The following is a 20,606-nucleotide window of genomic DNA, read 5'->3' as shown; positions in this document are numbered from 1 at the left end:
GCCTGCAGCCTTGACGAAACGGATCCGTCCTGGCACACAATGTAAGTCAGTGGGGACGGATCCGTTTTCTCTGACACAATAGAAAACGGATCCGTCTCCCATTGACTTTCAATGGAGTTCATGACGGATCCGTCTTGGCTATGTTACAGAGAATACAAACGGATCCGTTCATGACGGATTATTGTATTATTGTAACAGATCCTTTTTGGAAGATCCATGACGGATCCGCCCAAAACACGAGTGTGAAAGTAGCCTAAAATGTATGAAATACTTGGCCAATGTTAGATTGGCAGATCCCAGGGAAAGAAAGGATCGGTCATGCTAAATATCAATATGCCATGCCCTTTGTTTTTAATGGTGTTTTCTTTTGCCACGATGTAAAACATGAAAACCAGACATCATCTAGTACAGTGATGGGGAACCTTTTAGAGACTGAGTGCCCAAACTGCAACCCAATGCCCACTTATTTATCGCGAAGTGCCGACACGGCAAATTAACCTGAATAATAATATAGTATATCTTCCATGTACTTTATCATTTAGCTATAATAGCCTACCTACATTCAATGCGCTGCCTGTGCCATTCATAGTGCGCCCTGCGCTGATGAATGGCAGGAAAGGTCTAAGGCATATTGGTACACCATAGACTTTTTCCAGGGTGCGGGTGCCCACAGAGAGGGCTCTGAGTGCCGCCTCTGGCACCCGTGCCATAGGTTCGCCACCACTGATCTAGTACATGACAATCTTTATCTAACACATCTAGAACCAGCCCTGTACCTCACATGGATCCAGAGATCTCCCCATTCATTTCACCAGTTGTTCTGCTATATCTACAGTATTTCAGGCTGGCAGCTCAGGGGTGTGTCCTTTCTGCCGTGGCTCTTTCCCTGTAACTGCCACAGCTTCTAACAGAAGACCCCTATCTACTCAAAGATTGTAAGCTCTTGCGAGCAGGGCCCTCATTCCTCCTGTTCTAATTATTGACCTGTCTGTTGCTATGCTAGTTATGACTGCTTGTACATGAACCCCTGAACTGTAAAGCTCTGCAGAATATGTTGGCACTATATAAATAAAGATTATTATTATAACTAGGGCTGCAGCTAACGATTATTTGAATAATCGATTAGTTGTCGATAATTTCATCGATTAATCGGGAAAAAACACCAAAATGACAAAAAAAGGGGTTTATATGATTTTACTTGACAAATTATGTTCAAAGGCCATATTAAAACAAACTGTGGATGGCACTGTTATGGGGGATCTGTGGATGGACACTGTTATGGGGAGTGAGATCTCTGGATGGACACTGTTATGGGGAGTGAGATCTGTGGATGGAGTCTGGACACTGTTATGGGGAGGGGGATCTGTGCACTGTTATGGGGAGGGGGATCTGTGCACTGTTATGGGGAGGGGGATCTGCGCACTGTTATGGGGAGGGGGATCTGCACACTGTTATGGGAAGGGGGATCTGCGCACTGTTATGGGAAGGGGGATCTGCACACTGTTATGGGAAGGGGGATCTGCGCACTGTTATGGGAAGGGGGATCTGCGCACTGTTATGGGGAGGGGGATCTGTGCACGGCACTGTTATGGGGTAGACTAACTTAACTGGCAGTAACTTTTACTTGAACTCTAAATCAGCCCATCTTTATTACCTTACAATGAAGCTCCGGTAACAGGCAGAGCGTGCGGCGGCGTAACGTCACTAACTCACCTAGGCGAATATTCGTCATATATTTGCGAGTTCGTGATCTCCAGTCATTATTTTCTTGATTGTGAAAATCGGCAAATCGGAAAATTTGCAATCAACACTGCTCCTAAAGTCAAAGATATTGCAGCCTTCTCATTGGCCCACAAGCAAGAAGCAGTGAAGGATCATTGGTACTGCTGAAAAAATAAATCTAGAATATTCGCGATTACGAAGATATAGCACTATATTCTAGATATTCGCTAATTCTCGAAGTGCCAATATTCCCGATAAAAATTCAATATTAGAATATTAACGAATAACACTATGGGCAACCCACCCTCTCAGTGAGGTGAATGGAGAAATAAGGAAAAGAACAGACAGCAGGTGGCGCTATACAGATACATTTTATTGAATAGCTTAGTGGCTATACAAAATTTTTTATTACATGCAATTAGAAAAGTATTCAGATCCAACTGCTAGTTTGGAAAATGTAGATTTTAAGGGCTCATGCACACGACCGTATGCCCTCCGAGACATATGGTCCGTGAGCAAGCCATATGTCCCGGAGCGGCATACATTCTGCGAATGGGAGCGCACAGCATCATAGGTTACTATGATACTGTGCGCATCGGGCCGCCTGCGGGACTACTGTCCTGCACTCATATGAGTGGACCGTAAAAATTATTTCCTCTGTTGAGCATAAGGAGCCCAACCCCAATATTGTGTTTCACAATGTAAAATACAGAAAACCTTTCCTTTCCAACCAAAGATCAATTAATCACAACTAAACATAAATCAATGATAACTTTCACACTAGCGTTTTTCTTTTCCGGTATTGAGTTCCGTCACAGTTTTATCTAATGCATTTTGAATGGAGAGCATTCAGAATGCATCTGTCACGGCCTTTGCTGTGTGCGCTGTGACACTGGTGTCATGCTTGTGGTTGCCGGTGGCAATGTGTTGCTGTTATGGCATGTGGTGGCAGTGTCTCGGCTTTGGCTGTGTGCGCCGTGACATGGTTGTGGCTGGTGTGTGCGCTTCCCCTTTAAGTTGTAGCCTTCCCCTGTCTGGTGCTGTAAGGGTTAACCCCCTGATTGGGTGTGGTGGCTTTGGGCTATTTAGCTTCTGCTGGAAGCCTGTAGCTCAGTGTTCCTCCAGGCTTGGTGTGTGCTAGTGGTTCACTGCTCCTGGCTTTACCATCTGTCCAGTGAGGGCCACCCTTGTGGTCATCAAGGTCTTCCCAGTTTCTCCCTTGTATCCTCTATGTACCCAACCTCACTTGTTGTATGTTTGGGTTTATGTTCAGGGTTTGTTGTACGTCTTGTTTGTTGTTATATGTCTGGGCTGTTGTTGGTGTTTGTCCCTGCATGTGTGCAAGATGTTTGCCCTGTATGTTGCAGCCTGTTTGTAGCGCTGCTTGGGGGCTGCCATGCACTGTGTGAGCATGGGGGGCTCTGGCAGAGTTGGTATGCTGGATTCCTGTGTGGTTGTTTGTACTGTGACCTGCTGTGTGTTTGGGCTCCTGTACTGATGCACTGGTTCCAGTTGTGGAGGCTTCGGCAGGTAAGTGTGTTGTCTTGTTGTTCTTACCTGCTGATCCTCTAGCTGTGTATGGGCTTCCCTTTTTCCCTGCTGCTAGGCCATTTAAGACTCCTGTTCATCCATGTCTGGGAAGAACAAGTCGTCTCTCCCCTGCTCCTATGTGAGGGATTCTCAGGGCCATAGGTATCCTGGTATGAGCCGTCCTACCATCAGAGTTCACTCATACGGTTAGGAGTTAGGGAGAAGATTAGGGATGCAATAGGAGGTGACCTGATCCCAGCGTACTGGCCTAGTTGCTACCACTCACTATCCCTTTACATTGTAGGGGGGGGGAGCAGTCACACTTTAACATGGTTATAACTAGAGCTGAGTGAAGTTTTGGAAAATTCAATTTGGCTGCTTTGCTGAATTTAAAAAAAATTTGCTGCGATAGTGCCGCTCCCCATCATTGTATCCCTCAGATGCCACGTTCATACATTATCGCGGCATCTGAGAGTAATAAGTTCTGTTAATTTTACACTATTTTTATTTTTTTTATTCATACTTATCGCCTCTATTTGCTCACGACGGGCCGGCTGCCGCCATCTTGCTTGAAGATCTTAAGCGGGATGACACCAGCCAGCATGGTGATGTCCTACATCACCACGCACAGGATTTCAGCTGAGATCTTCAATCAAGATGGTGGCGCCCGTCGTGAGCAAATGGAGGAGATAAGTATGATTTTTATTTTTTTACGCTATTTCAGGTTAAATCACCACCAAGCACGAGGAAGTTTGATTTTGCGGCGAATGGAATTTATCCTGAAATTCGGATCGAATTTCACTTCATTGGGTTAGATTTGCTCTTGTTATAACAGTCAAGACCTTAGACTCTGGACTAAAAGACTCTAGTCTTAGGCCTCATGCACGCGGCCGTTCCGCTAATTGGGGACTGCAATTTGCGGTCCCCAATGCACAGGCAACGTCCGTGCGGCGGATGGATCCAGACCCATTCAACTTGAACGGGTCTGTAATCCGTCCGCATCGTAAATAGAACATGTACTTTTTTTTTTTTTTTTTTTTTGCAGTGCGGAGGCATGGACAGAAACACTCAGCAGTGGTTCCGTGCCTCCGCTCCACACTGCAGCTCCGGATAGCATCCGTGATGCGGGGAGCACACGGCTGGTGCCCACATATTGTGGACCCGCTGTTTGCGGGCCACGTGCATAAGGCCTTACAGAAATATGAACTTCAAAATGGAGCCAACTGGCCTTAGGGCAGACTTGCCTTTCAGAAAAATGGGAAAGCTGGACAATTGTTAAAAAAAAAATTCCCAGCAATAGACATATCTCTTGGATGGTACAGATTCTCCTTGCAGAGACTCCAGCTAGAAGGAAGCCTCTATGCAACGCATGTAAAAAAACAAAGTTGAAAAGAGGACTCAGCACTCCAATTTACTGGTGATTTGTTTGCAAAGTAACAAAGTTCAGGTAGTTGCAGAAGTACTTTTTATTCTGCCAATAGGACATACAGGTTGCCAAAAAAGCTGATTTCAAATGCACCATTCAGTAGCTGCTATCAATATAAGGCTACTTTAACACTTGCGTTTGGGGTTTCGCTTGTGAGATCCGTTTGAAGGCTCTCACAAGCGGCCCCGAACTGATCTGTACATCCCCCATCCATTCAGAATGCATCAGTTTGGCTCCATTCGGCTCAGGAGATGGACACCCAAACGCTGCTTGCAGCGTTTTGGTGTCCGCCTGGCCGTGCGGAGCCAAGCGGATCTGTCCTGACTTACAATGCAAGTCAATGGGGACGGATCCGTTTGACGTTGACACAATATGGTGCAATTGCAAACTGATCCGTCCCCCATTGACTTTCAATGTAAAGTCAGGAGTCCCTATTAATATACCATCAGAGTTTTCTCCAATCCGATGGTATATTCTAACTTGAAGCGTCCCCATCACCATGGGAAAGCCTCTATGTTAGAATATACCATCGGATTTGAGTTAGAATATACTTTCGGATCTGAGTTTTTACTCTAACTCAAATCCGATGGTATATTCTAACATAGAGGCTTTCCCATGGTGATGGGGACGCTTCAAGTTAGAATATACGAACTGTGTACATGACTGCCCCCTGCTGCCTGGCACCACCCGATCTCTTACAGGGGGCTGTGATCTGCACAATTAACCCCTCAGGTGCCTGATCGGGTGCTGCCAGGCAGCAGGGGCCAGACCCCCCCCCCCCCCTCCCTCCCTCCCCAGTATTAAAAGCATTGGTGGCAGCGGAGCGGCATTTCCGATCGGAGTCCCAGTTTAATCGCTGGGCCTCCGATCGGTTACCATGGCAGCCAGGACGCTACTGCAGTCCTGGTTGCCATGGATACTTAGCTTATACTTACCGGCGCTCCTCCTACTGGTAAGTGACAGGTCTGCACTGGCAACCAATGCTCAGCCAGCCAGCCACCAATGCTTTTAATACTGGGGAGGGAGGGGGGTCTGGCCCCTGCTGCCTGGCAGCCCCTGACCAGCGGCACCTGAGGGGTTAATTGTGCGGATCTCAACCCCCTTTAAGAGATCGGGTGGTGCCTGGCAGCAGGGGGCAGTTATGTACACAGTTCTTAGTATATTCTAACTTGAAGCGTCCCCATCACCATGGGAACGCCTCTGTTAGAATATACTGTCGGATCTGAGTTTTCACGATCGTTATGCAGACGGATCCGCACTGAATGGATACCATCGTTTGCATTATAGGTGCGGATCCGACTGTGCAGATACCAGACGGATCGGCACCGAACGCAAGTGGGAAAGTAGCCCAAGTGTTTCTAGAAATTCCAAAAATATGATACATATAGCTGATATACATAGAAGCTGGGCATCTTAAACAAGGGCTGTCAGCATGAAACAGTGATGCAATCTGCAGGCTGCATGTTATAGAGCAGGAGGAGCTGAGCAGACTGATATATATAATTTATGGAAAACGATTGAGCAAAACATGAGCAGTTCTCTCAGTGCTTGCTGGATATCTGTGTATACAATTATACAAGGAATGCTGTCCGTCACTAATCAGACCACCCGCATGACTATGGAACTCTGATTCTGCACATCTTGTAATGCTCTGCTCTTTCAATTTGCTCAGCTCCTCCTGCTCTAATGGAAGGCAGTTTCATAGAGGCCACACACACACACACACCCCCCCCCCCCCCCCAAACCGTTCTGAGGACACAGCTACAGTTGAATACAATGGTGAAGCATGGAACAGTCAGCTCCCTGCTTTACCATTGCTCTGCTGTCCGTAGTTTAGTGCAAGCAGGCACAACGTAGTGACGTCAATGCGAGGGCTCCACTCTCTTCATTGGGAGAACGTGGAGTAGGTATTTAAACTGAAGGCACTTAAAGGAGGACCTGTCACCAAAAAATGCAATGCAATCTGAAAGCGCCATGCTACAGAGCAGGATAAGCTGGGCAGATTGATATATATTTTTGTAGGATATTTCTGTGAAGTGCTATCGGTACAGGGAGGAGGTGTTATCAGTGACTGACAGCCATCTCTCCATGTACACAATGCTGTCAATCACTGATAACACCTCCCTCCTGTACTGATGCTACTCACAGAAGGTAGAAAAATGCAGAGATATAAAATGTAAAAATTACAGGTTATATAAAATATATATCAATCTGCTCTACAACATAGTGCGATCAGATTGCATTGTATTTGTTTGGCTATCTAAGGGAGCATAACTGTGAGGGGAGCCACTAAAGGGGGCATCTTTGTATGTGCTGGACCTCTTAAAGGGAACCTGTCATCAACTTTATGCTGTCCATACTAACGGCAGAATAAAGTAGAGACAGGTGAGTTGATTTCGGCCGTCTGTCATTTATCAGTTAAAAGTGGTTGCTGAGAACCAACATCGCAGACTGGGCCTGGAAAAGAGTCATGGCCACCTGAGAAGAGTCCTGGTTATTCATGAAGTCCTGCTCTCCTGCTGATGACTGACAGGCGTCTACCTAGTTTTCTCCCTTTCTCTCTAGGAGAGAACTGCCAGTCATCAGCAGATGGGCGAGAGCAGGAGATATGAATAACCAGGACTCTTCTCAGGTAGATTTGACTCTTTCCAAGGCCTGGGCTGCAATGGTTATGATGCCGGTTCTCGGCAACCACTTACTTTTAGCCGATGAGTGACACAGCGCTGACATCAGCATTTCTGTCAGTATTTTATGCTGCCCTCAGTGAGGTCAGCATAAAGTTGATGACAGGTTCCCTTTAAAGGGGCATGAATGCATAGAGAGACTTGAGGGGGCAGTATTGTGTGGCAAGTCAATTAAAAGGGCATCATACTGTGGGGGAGCACCAAGGGATCCTGCTTTGGGGGGGACACCAAATGGATAATTACCTTTAGGTGGTACCCAGAAGACATTCTTCCTGGGGGGACACGTGACTGAATAGCTGCTAGGTTTCCTGGCGCGGATTTGCATGCAACAAATCCATGGCGTTGTACAGTACCAGCAAAATTTATGAGAATTTCTGAATTCTTATCCACACACGGTGTTAAAGGGAACCTGTCAGTGACAAAACCCATCCCAAACCGCCAGCAGTACCTTCAAGTAGCCGGCAGTCAGTTTCTAATGACTATTTCTTACTGCTTTCTGATGAGGCAGAAGTATGAAAAACGATCTTTTATCCTCCGTCCGTGCTATTTTCCAGTCAGGCTTGAAGTCCAGGGGGCAGCGGTCTCTTTGCTTCAAGTCAAGGTAACCGCGCCCCCTTCGCTGTGACTACGCTTATGCCCGACAGCCGGCTGGCTTTGCCGAACAGCCGGCTGTCAGTAACAGGGGAAGGGGCAGGGAAGGGGGCGCGGTTACCTTGACCTGAAGCAAAGAGGCCGCTGCCCCCTTGACTTCAAGCCTGACTGGAAAATAGCGCGGACGGAGGATAAAAGATCGTTTTTCATACTTCTGCCTCATCAGAAAGCAGTAAGAAAATCATCTTTAAAAACTGACAGCCGCCTACTTGAAGGTACTGCTGGCGGTTTGGGATGGGTTTTGCCGCTGACAGGTTCCCTTTAAAAAAAAAAACGCACTGGAAAAAGGTGAAACAATGTAGATTTGAAATCCACGGGATGTCCATTTATACAGCGGATTCTTTTTGCAGATTTCACCCTTTGCAATGTAAAGAGGGTAAAAATCTGATGGATTTTCACCCCTAAAAACCACATGTAATACATACGGCTTTGCTGCAGATTTTTCTGCTGGATTTTCACTCTCTTGTGAACACAGCCTTAGGCCTCATGCACATGAGTGTGGTTTGGGTCCGCATCCGAGCCGCATTTTTTGCGGGTCAGAGGCGGACCGATTCACTTCAAGGGGGCGGCAAAAGATGCGGACAGCACACCATGTAATGTCCTTATCGACGTGGCCGTTCTGCATATCATAGACAGGGATAGGACTGCGCTAACGAGGGCCGGAGGTTCCATTCCGCAAAATGCGCAACACACACACAGCTGGCATCCGTGTTTCGCGGATCGCAAAACAGACACGATCGTGTGCAAAGGCCTTACTGTGTGGTCAGCAGAATGGGGATTTGGTGGGATATGTAATTGCCAATGCAGTTTTATTTTTTTGTGGCTCAGGTATGTGGACCTTTACAAAATGTACTTGTTCTAGGAGATAAGCCACTGGTAAAGGCCTCTCGAAGCAGAAGCAACGTATATATATGTGTGCGTATTGGGGGTCAGAAGAGATAGACAGCGGCTATTAATGGTGTATGGGCACCTTAAAAATGGGAATAAATCCATACACTTGCATCCCGCATGGTGCAGGGATAATATCATGGATAGTCACACGTTATTACAGCTGTCACTCCGCTTCCCAAGACTCCCGAATGGTAAATACATTTAATGACCCTGTGATACGTCCCCCACTCCCACCCACGTACCTAGGCGACAATCCACGTGGGAGTTGTAAGGGTGGCAATACTGATCATCACTCAGCTTCTCCAGAAAACATTGACAGGAGAGGAGAATGCGAGATTATTTTTTTTAAATCTAGGTGAAGTGTTTTTAGCATTTTACTTATATTAATCTGTTTATTTTTTTAGGACATTGTAAATATCAATCACTGGCGTTCTCATCAGGGCGATTATCCAGAATCCACTTTGGAACCCCGTAAACAAAACCCTTGGCTTTCAGAGGGCCAGGAAATAACGGGCATTCATATATAAAACCAGTGACGTCAGCGGACGAGACAGCCAGGCATCTATAGGTAAGGCATCGTATGCACATTACTGTCTGAGCACATTCCATAGCAGAAGCGGATCAAGTAAAAATCATATCCCCCCCCCCCCCCCCCCCATTATTTATTTGACTCAATTTTGGCACCTGCCAATATTTTCAGTGATATTTAATGATTAATGTACATAGTTTATCGCCTTAAGAAATGTTGCAAAATAAATTAAAATGAATAATTCGGGGAGACGGAATCTGCAGTAAATATAAATTGTACAGGGGGCGGGGGGTAACACATGGGATCTCTTTGAAAGCCCCACAACGCCCATGCACTTTCATTATGAGAGGCAGCTAGTAAGGTCACACTAGGACTGGATGAGCTCATTCATGCAGATCTGCTGTTTGGAGGTGCACTACTACCCCCAACATATCACATCTTGTTATCAAACACACACATGTCATTGATCAGCACCTCCTGGCCCCCACAGCAGCCCCAGATGTCAGGCACTCACCAGAGGTTTCCAGCAGGGAACCCACCACAACAGAGAAGCATCCAGCTCCTGGCAGTGAGGGGGGGTCAAGCCTTGAAAAGTTTCAGCAATGCAAAAGTCCTATGTCCAGAGCAGTGTGCAGGGTCTGATCCCATAGGAAGGGGCTGCAGTGTGCAGATGAATGGGGAAGCTGGGCGTTGCTGTCTATGCAGCTGCTGCATTGACTGCTCTCTGCTCTGGAACAATGTGTGCAGCCCACGCCCAGGGAGCTGCTGGTGAGACGCCCATTGGGGGGAGGCAATCATCAGGTGCATGAGAGCTGGTATTGGGTGAGGGGGTGGAGAAGTACAGGAAGACCCCGCCTGCCTCCAGCAATGATGTCTAGTGAACGTGAGGCTGCTGCATCCTGGTGACAACTGCAGGGCATTGGACAGGCTGTAGGGGGCAGTCATCAGGGTGGGGAGAAGGGTGGAAGCAGAGATGGAGACATGGAGCAGGGTTCCTTCAGATCAAGTAACAAGAATAGGTCCTGCTGCCTTAGGCTACTTTCACACTAGCGTTGTCTAAATCCAGCGTTCAATTCCGACACCGGAACTCCCCCGCCCGGATCCGGAAAAACGTGTGAAAACGGATTACATTTGAATCCTGATCAGGATTTTGATCACAATGTAAAAATGCATTAGAAAAAACGGATCCGCCATTTATGGACTTTTTTTTCCCACATTTTTCAGGTTTAACATGCAAAAGCCGGATCCGGTTTGACTGAACACACGGCGCCGGATCCGGCGTTAATGCAAGTCAATGGGAAAAAGGCGTTCAGTCAAAGTGTCCAGGATTTTTGGCCGGAGGTAAAAATACTGCATGCTACGGTTTTCTGAAAAGCCTGATCAGTCAAAAAGACTGAACTGAAGACATCCTGATGCATCCTGAACGGATTGCTCTCCATTCAGAATGCATTAGGATAAAACGGATCAGTTCTTTTCCGGATTTGAGCCCCTAGGACGGAACTCAGCGCCGGAAAAGAAAAACGCTAGTGTGAAAGTACCCTTAGGGGCTTTTTTGCACGGCCGTTGCCATATTGCGGCCCGCATACGGCAGGTCCGCAATACACGGGGCACCGGCCGTGTGCATTCCGCATCAGGTATGCGACCCAGTCACTTGAATGGGTCCGCAAATCCGGAGATGCGGTGCAGAACGGAACCCTACAGAAGCACTACGGAGTGCTTTCGTGGGTTCCATTCCGTGACTCCGCAGGGCAAAAAGATAGAGCAAGTTCTATCTTTTTGCGGTCCGCAATGCATGCTCTCCGACCGTGGGGCAGCCATATGCGGATCGCAAAAAGATAGAGCAAGTTCTATCTTTTTGCGCTGCGGAGCACGGGCAGCACACAGCCCTGTGACCAAGCCCTAAGGGCTCCTGCACACAACCATATGGCTGTTTCAGTATTTTGCGGTCCGTTTTTCACGGATCCATTGTTCCGTTTTTTTGTTTCAGTTTTTACGTAAGGCATATACAATATACAGTAACTACATAGAAAAAATTGGGCAGGGCATAACATTTTCAATAGACTGTTCCACAAAAACGGAAAGGATACGGAAGACACATACATTCCGTATGTGTTCCGTGTGTTTTTTTGCGGACCCATTGACTTGAATGGAGGCACGGAACATGATTTGCGGGCAATAATAGGACATGTTCTATCTTTCAACGGAAAGGAAAAACAGAAATCCGGAAACGGAATGCATATAGAGTACCATAAGAAAAAAAAATTGCGGAACCAATGAATGATTTCGTATACGGAACGCAAAAAACGTCCATTCAGCGGGAAAAAAAAACCCGGTCGTGTGCAGGAGGCCTAACACTCATGCACACGAACGTATTTTTCTTCCGTTCCATTTTTTTACAGGTCTGTATACTGAACCAGTCATTTCAATAGGGCTTTAAAAAAAATGGAAATTAGTCCGCGTGCATTCAGTGTCCGTACATCATGACATCATTCAAATTTTTTGCGGATCCATGTTTTGTGTACCACAAAATATATACAGCCATGTGGGCTAAAGTCTCATGTACACAAACTTATTTTTTTTACAGGTCTATATACAGAACCATTCACTTCAATGGGTATGCAAAAAAACAGAAATGACTGTGTGCGTTCCATATGTCTGTTCCTCCCCAAAAATAGGGCATGTGTAGTGTTGAGCGAACTGGTGGTTTCAAGTTCGACGTACAAGGTTTGGGTTATCTAAGTATTCCGTTATGGATTCCGCTAACGGAATTGTTAGATAACCCGAACCTTGTACGCCGAACTTGAAACCACATGTTCGCTCAACACTACACATGCCCTATTCTTGTCTGTTTTGTGGATAAGAACAGGCATTGTTACATTGGGTCCGCCAAAAAAAAAGGTTACAACAAGGACGTCATGTACAGTCGTGGCCAAATGACACAAATATTAGTTTTCACAAAGTTTGCTGCTAAACTGCTTTTAGATCTTTGTTTCAGTTGTTTCTGTGATGTAGTGAAATGTAATTACATGCACTTCATACGTTTCAAAGGCTTTTATCAACAATTACATGACATTTATGCAAAGAGTCAGTATTTGCAGTGTTGGCCCTTCTTTTTCAGGACCTCTGCAATTCGACTGGGCATGCTCTCAATCAACTTCTGGGCCAATTGCTGACTGACAGCAACCCATTCTTTCATAATCACTTCTTGGAGTTTGTCAGAATTAGTGGGTTTTTGTTTGTCCACCCACCTCTTGAGGATTGACCACAAGTTCTCAATGGGATTAAGATCTGGGGAGTTTCCAGGCCATGGTCCCAAAATGTCAACGTTTTGGTCCCTGAGCCACTTAGTTATCACTTTTGCCTTATGGCACGGTGCTCCATCGTGCTGGAAAATGCATTGTTCTTCACCAAACTGTTGTTAGATTGTTGGAAGAAGTTGCTGTTGGAGGGTGTTTTGGTACCATTCTTTATTCATGGCTGTGTTTTTGGTCAAAATTGTGAGTGAGCCCACTCCCTTGGATGAGAAGCAACCCCACACATGAATGGTCTCAGGATGCTTTACTGTTGGCATGACACAGGACTGATGGTAGCGCTCACCTTTTCTTCTAGGACAAGCCTTTTTCCTGATGCCCCAAACAATCGGAAAGAGGCTTCATCGGAGAATATGACTTTGCCCCAGTCCTCAGCAGTCCATTCACCATATTTTCTGCAGAAGATCAATCTGTCCCTGATGTTTTTTTTGGAGAGAAGTGGCTTCTTTGCTGCCCTTCTTGACACCAGGCCATCTTCCAAAAGTCTTCGCCTCACTGTGCGTGCAGATGCGCTCACACCTGCCTGCTGCCATTCCTGAGCAAGCTCTGCACTGGTGGCACTCCGATCCCGCAGCTGAATCCTCTTTAGGCCTCATGCACACGGACGTTTTTTTTCACGGTCCGCAAAACGGGGTTCCGTTGGTCCTGTGATCCGTGACCGTTTTTCCGTCCGTGGGTCTTCCTTGATTTTTGGAGGATCCACGGACATGAAAAAAAAGTCATTTTGGTGTCCGCCTGGCCGTGCGGAGCCAAACGGATCCGTCCTGAATTACAATGCAAGTCAATGGGGACGGATCCGTTTGATGTTGACACAATATGGTGCCATTTCAAACGGATCCGTCCCCATTGACTTTCAATGTAAAGTCTGGAGTTCTGTTATACCATCGGATTGGAGTTTTCTCCAATCCGATGGTATATTTTAACTTGTAGCGTCCCCATCACCATGGGAACGCCTCTATGTTAGAATATACTGTCGGATATGAGCTACATCGTGAAACTCATTTCCGACAGTATATTCTAACACAGAGGCGTTCCCATGGTGATGGAGACGCTTCAGGTTAGAATATACAAAAAAACTGTGTACATGACTGTCCCCTGCTGCCTGGCAGGTGCTGCCAGGCAGCAGGGGGCAGACCCCCCCCCCCCCCCTGTTTTTAACTCATTGGTGGCCAGTGGGCCCCCCCTCCCCTGTTGTTAACTCGTTGGTGGCCAGTGTGCGCAACCCCCTCCCTCCCTCCCTCTATTGTAATAATAGCATTGGAGCCAGTGTGCGCGCCCCCCCAACCCCCCCCCCCCTCCCTCCCTCTATTGTAATAATAGCATTGGGGCCAGTGTGCGCGCCCCCCCAACCCCCCCCCCCCTCCTCCCTCCCTCCCTCTATTGTAGTAATAGCATTGGGGCCAGTGTGCGCGCCCCCCCAACCCCCCCCCCTCCCTCCCTCTATTGTAATAATAGCATTGGGGCCAGTGTGCGCGCCCCCCCAACCCCCCCCCCTCCCTCCCTCTATTGTAATAATAGCATTGGGGCCAGTGTGCGCGCCCCCCCCAACCCCCCCCCCCTCTATTGTAATAATAGCATTGGGGCCAGTGTGCGCGCCCCCCCAACCCCCCCCCCCTCCCTCCCTCTATTGTAATAATAGCATTGGGGCCAGTGTGCGCGCCCCCCCCTCCCTCCCTCTATTGTAATAATAGCATTGGGGCCAGTGTGCGCGCCCCCCCAACCCCCCCCCCTCCCTCCCTCCCTCCCTCTATTGTAGTAATAGCATTGGGGCCAGTGTGCGCGCCCCCCCCTCCCTCCCTCTATTGTAATAATAGCATTGGGGCCAGTGTGCGCGCCCCCCCAACCCCCCCCCCCTCCCTCCCTCCCTCCCTCTATTGTAGTAATAGCATTGGGGCCAGTGTGCGCGCCCCCCCCTCCCTCCCTCTATTGTAATAATAGCATTGGGGCCAGTGTGCGCGCCCCCCCAACCCCCCCCCCTCCCTCCCTCTATTGTAATAATAGCATTGGGGCCAGTGTGCGCGCCCCCCCAACCCCCCCCCCCTCCCTCTATTGTAATAATAGCATTGGGGCCAGTGTGCGCGCCCCCCCCCCCCTCCCTCCCTCTATTGTAATAATAGCATTGGGGCCAGTGTGCCCCCCCCCCCCCGATCATCGGTGGCAGCGGAGTAGAAGATTCATACTTACCTGGCTGCTGCGATCTGTGTCCGGCCGGGAGCTCCTCCTACTGGTAAGTGACAGGTCTGTGCGGCGCATTGCTGTCACTTACCAGTAGGAGGAGCTCCCGGCCGGAAGCAGACATCGCAGCAGCCAGCAGCCAGGTAAGTATGAAAATCTTCTACTCCGCTGCCACCGATGATCGGGGGGGGGGGGGGTGTGCGCACACTGGCCCCAATGCTATTATTACAATAGAGGGAGGGAGGGAGGGGGGGGGGGGTTGGGGGGGTGCGCACACTGGCCCCAATGTATTAAAACAATAGAGGGAGGGAGGGGGGTGCGCACACTGGCCACCAACGAGTTAACAGGGGAGGGGGGGGCCGCACAATGATATTCAAACTGGGGAGGGGGGGGGGGTCTGGTCTGCTGCCTGGCAGCCCTGATCTCTTACAGGGGGATATGATAGTACAATTAACCCCTTCAGGTGCCGCACCTGATGGGGTTAATTGTACTATCATATCCCCCTGTAAGAGATCGGGTGCTGCCAGGCAGCAGGGGGCAGTCTTGTACACAGTTTGTAGTGTATTCTAACTAGAAGCGTCCCATCACCATGGGAACGCCTCTGTGTTAGAATATACTGTCGGATCTGAGTTTTCACGAAGTGAAAACTCAGCTCTGAAAAAGCTTTTATGCAGACGGATCTTCGGATCCGTCTGTATGAAACTAAAACCTACGGCCACGGATCACGGACACGGATGCCAATCTTGTGTGCATCCGTGTTCTTTCACGGACCCATTGACTTGAATGGGCCCGTGAACCGTTGGCCGTGAAAAAAATAGGACAGGTCATATTTTTTTCACGGCCAGGAAACACGGCTCACGGATGCGGCTGCCAAACGGTGCATTTTCCGATTTTTCCACGGACCCATTGAAAGTCAATGGGTCCGTGAAAAAAAACGGAAAACGGCACAACGGCCACGGATGCACACAACGGTCGTGTGCATGAGGCCTTAGGAGACGATCCTGGCTCTTGCTGGACTTTCTTGGACGCCCTGAAGCCTTCTTAACAAGAATTTAACCTCTTTCCTTGAAGTTCTTGATGATCATATAAATTGTTGATTGAGGTGCAATCTTAGTAGCCACAATATCCTTGCCTGTGAAGCCATTTTTATGCAATGCAATGATGGCTGCACGCGTTTCTTTGCAGGTCACCATGGTTAACAATGGAAGAACAATGATTTCAAGCATCACCCTCCTTTTTAACAGGTCAAGTCTGCCATTTTAACCCAATCAGCCTGACATAATGATCTCCAGCCTTGTGCTCGTCAACATTCTCACCTGAGTTAACAAGACGATTACTGAAATGATCTCAGCAGGTCCTTTAATGACAGCCTATAGATGCCTATAGATGCCGGTCCTAGCTCTGAGAGAGATCCCCACCTATCTCTAGTACAGGGACACCTGAACAGTGTCTGGCGGCTGTTGTGACTGGATGCACAGCCACATTTCCAGTCACATCTGAGACTGTGGTCAGGGGCCCTTTTCTCCAGATAAGGAAGGACTCATGCACACGACCGTTGGCTGTTTATCAGTCTGCAAATTGCAGATACCGGCCATGTGCATTCTGCATTTTATGGAATGGAACGTATGGCCCCTAATAGAAGAATAGTCCTATCCTTGTCTGTAATACGGACGAGAATAGGACATGTTCTATTTTTTCTGCTGAACGGCCATGCGGAGATACGGAAATGGAATGCACACTGAGTAAATTCAGTTTTTTATGCGGACCCATTGAAGTGAATGGATCCAAATATGGGCCGCAAAAAAAAAACCTGCTCAGAAAAGGTAAAAAAAAAAGTTTGTGTGCATGAGCCCTAAGTGCGGGTCTCATAGGTGGGACACGTACCTATCTGACATTTTTGGCATATCCTGTGGATGTCCCCTAAATCTCTGCAGTAGAGATATTCCTTTAAATCAATAATATAAGGGCTCATGCACACAACCGTATGTATTTTGCTGTCCGCAAAACACGGATCCGCCCCAAAAAAAGGACGACATCCGCGTTGCATCAGTTTTTTATTCTTGCGGATCTATTGTAACAATGCCTGTCTTTGTCCACAAAACGGACCAGAATAGGACGTGTTAAATTTTTTTGCGGAACTGACTTGTGGATATGTGGACGCGGAATGCACACGTTTATTCAGTCTTTCCCGTTTTATTTGCGGACCCATTGAAGTGAATGGTTCCGCCTGCAGGCTGCAAAAAAAAAACGTAACGGACACAAAGAAAATATGGTCATGTGCATGAGCCCTTAGACTGTTTGATATATATATATTGGAATTGTAATTGGTGTTGGAGAGTCATATTAGGCTTCGTTCACATTTCTGTGTCAGTATTACGTACGTGAAAAAGTGTCCTTATTTAATCCGTGAAGATGTCTATGAAGGATCCGTGTTTGGTCTGTGTGTTCGTTTTCACCCTCCGTGTGTCATCTGTAATTCACGGACCCTCTCTGCTAAAAATAAATTTCAGGAGCATTTCCTGTCTATCTTCCATAAAAAACGGAAGCACCAAGGATGCCATCCGTGTTGTGTCTGTGATTTTCACGGACCCATAGACTTCAATGGTCTTGGCCGGTACGCATCATGGTTCAAAGTAGTGCATGTCTCCATGAATTTTTTTACTGACCCACGGCCAGTAAAAAAAAAAAATCTGTTTTGTGTGAATAGACAAATTTAAATCACTGAGTACGCGTGCTGGCCGTGGAAAATGCGGACAGCACATGTCCGTGAAAAACAGAAGTGTGGACGAGGCCTTGATCTAAAAAATACCAAGCCCGTGGAAGATTTATAAAACTGGTTTAGTAGTCCATAGAGCAACCAATCAGATTCCAGGTTTCAATTTCCAAAGGAGCTCTGAAAAATGAAAGGTGGAATCTGATTGGTTGCTATAGGCAACCAAGCCAGTTTTCCTTTATACCAGTTTTAAATCAACCATAGTATGCCCATGTTTGAGTACACTTACTGATCCTCTAGATGGTGTACCTCCCAACTTTTGTACGGTCAAAGAGGGCCCCTTTGGGACTAGGGACAGTATGTGAAAGTTAAATTTTTCTTGCATATTTATACATGCAAAATTTCATCAAATACTATACTAGGCAGGGTCTAATATACCGATAGGGACCAGATAAGCACTTTCTGGATCAATATTGTACATGAAATAATGCAATTCTATACCTCAGATCAAAAAGGGACATTTAAGAAGCACAGAGGGACTTGGGTCAAAAAGAGGGACTGTCCATCCAGAAGAGGGACACTTGGGAGGTCTGTAGACAGGTTGTCTAGACAGACACCAAATTTATCACAGGGGCCAATGGTGTATGATAAATTAGGTGTATGACACTTTTGTCTAACTCTATGCCACCCATTGGTACTCTTAATTTTCAACAGAATTTTAAAGGGGTTATCCAAAACCTATAATGCCCCCCCATATGCCCGTGCCCCTCACACAGGTTTTACTTACCTGTTTCCCCCCCCCCCCCCCCCCCCCCCCCGGTGCCGGATGTTTTCATCCGGATGACGGGGAGATGCAGTGGCGGCCATGCCGGCATCAGGAGCGATGCGGGTGCCGGGGAGCGAGGAAGTACAACCTCTGTGAGGGGCCGGGCATATGGGGGGGCATTATTGGTCTTGGATAATCCCTTTAAGGGCCCTTGCACACGACCGTATGCCCCCCGAAACATAAGGTCCGTGAGCGGGCCATATGTCCCAGAGCAGCATTGATCGTGTGCAAGAGAGTACACAGCATCATAAATTACAATGATGCTGTGGACGTCGGGCCGCCCGCAGGGCTATTGTCCCGTGCTCATATGATCATATGAGTGCAGGACAATAGTCCCGCGGGTGGCCTGACGTGCACAGCATCATTGTAATCTATGATCATGTGTGCTCCCGTGCGCACCATCAATGCCGCTCCATGACATATGGCCCGCTCACGGACTGTTTGTCTCGGAGGACATACAGTCGTGTGCAAGGGCCCTAAGGCAGAATCATGGAGCAATTTTGACACAAGATGTCCTGTTTTAAGCCACACCCACCGAGCTGGGCACTGTTCAATTCTGTAAAGGTAAATGTTCCAAATTAAGTGAAAACAATGCGTCAAGTTACTTCCAGTCTTGGTACAATTTACAACCATGTCTAGGTGCACTCACATTAGTAATTGTGGGCCATAGCGTTTTCATATAGTGCCATATGGTGTAACCTGAGTCATTTTAGTGCTCAAAGAATGCTATAAAAAAAAACTAAGCAAATACAACTATGGTGAATTTGTATTTTTGGCATTCTCCACCCCGAAGAAAAAAAATAAATGGAAGTTAAAATGCAAATATAAGTATAATCACCCTAAACAGAATAGGACCCTTAAAATATAACTTTTATTGTTTCGTAAAAAATTATGCCCCATTTCGGTGGCTGATAATGATACTTACATGGGCAGACCTTAGGCCGTCCACCTAGTACTACACATATAGCAACCACCACAATTGTGACACACACGCATAATGCAACAACAAGCAAAAATAGATAAAGGGGAAGATCATTCCATGTTTAGGTAAGGCGGCTAGTGTCTTTCTATGCGGGGAACCTTTCCCTAGTACAATCCTACTCTAACCTTTGCCCAGGGACCACCCCTGATGGTGGGGTTTCCCTGTCCTCGTGCCTCTACTAGTTTCCCTATATCACCCTAACAGTGGAGGTGAATAAAAGGTGAAAAAAGAAAAATTACATACATATAGCAATGATACTGCCTCAACGGGCAAAGAGACGAGTTCACGAGATTTGTTGATTCCTTTAATACCAATGAGATAGACCTCAGATTTACCCATGAGATCCAGAAAGAATGCATTAGCTTTTTGGACGTAAAAGTCTACAAGCAGGGGGAAAGACTGACCACGAATGTGTTTAGGAAATCTACGACAACAAATGCGATCCTGCAATGGGAGAGCCATTATCCGCCGTTATTAAAGAGAGGCATCCCAAGAGGGCAGTATCTGCGCTTGCGCAGATACTGTCCACGGGAATGGAAGCATGGATCTGAACCCCTCGGAAGCACTACGGAGTGCTTCCGTGGTGTTTCTGTCCGTGCCTCCGCAACGCAAAAAAATAGAACTTGTTCTATTTTTCCCTTCACCCATGACAGCACCATAGAGAGATGGATCCGTTGACTGCCTCATGGCTTCGGGGCCCGGTTGACTGCCTCATGGCTTCGGGGCCCGGTTGACTGCCTCAGCCTGTCTGGCTGAACATTTTTGCATCTATGCCGGCTTTGTTGAAGTGCCTGGTTGGCGGTTTGCTTAGCTGAATGTCTTGCATCTATACCTGCTTTGTTGAAAGCCTGGTCTGATGAGTGCCTGTGCATCTATGCCTGGTTGGTTGAACACTTGTACATCCATGCTGGGTCAGCTGACAGCCTTTGGGTCTATGCCTGTCTGGCTGCCTTTTGAGTCTGCGCCTGGTCGGCTGGCTGCCTTTTGAGTCTGCGCCTGGCTGGCTGGCTGCCTGCCTTTCCTAGCTGACTGCCTATGAATCTGTCTGTTTAGCAGGATGGCTGACAGCCTTTGAGGCTCTGTTTAGCAGGCTGGCTGACTGCCTTTGAGTATATGGCTGGCTGGTTACCCCTTGGGTCTATGCTTAAAAAATGATGGGAGCCTGA

The 20,606-nt window shown here is 47.5% G+C and overlaps 1 protein-coding gene across 2 annotated transcripts in view; it reads right to left on the bottom strand.

Annotated features, from left to right (window-relative positions):
• Positions 1 to 10,143, bottom strand: part of HRAS (HRas proto-oncogene, GTPase) — an 88,772-nt gene extending 78,629 nt beyond the window's left edge. For both annotated transcript variants that reach the window (XM_044270438.1, XM_044270439.1), the window contains exon 1: positions 9,948 to 10,143. The gene's annotated coding sequence lies outside the window, so the exon portion shown is untranslated. The remainder of the gene's footprint in view (positions 1 to 9,947) is intronic.
• Between the last annotated feature and the right edge of the window lie 10,463 nt (positions 10,144 to 20,606).

The sequence above is a fragment of the Bufo gargarizans genome, chromosome 10, assembly GCF_014858855.1.
Source record: "Bufo gargarizans isolate SCDJY-AF-19 chromosome 10, ASM1485885v1, whole genome shotgun sequence".
NCBI lineage: Eukaryota > Metazoa > Chordata > Amphibia > Anura > Bufonidae > Bufo > Bufo gargarizans.
The sequence above is the reverse complement of the archived record's forward strand: the minus strand, read 5'-3'. Positions and strand labels throughout refer to the sequence as shown.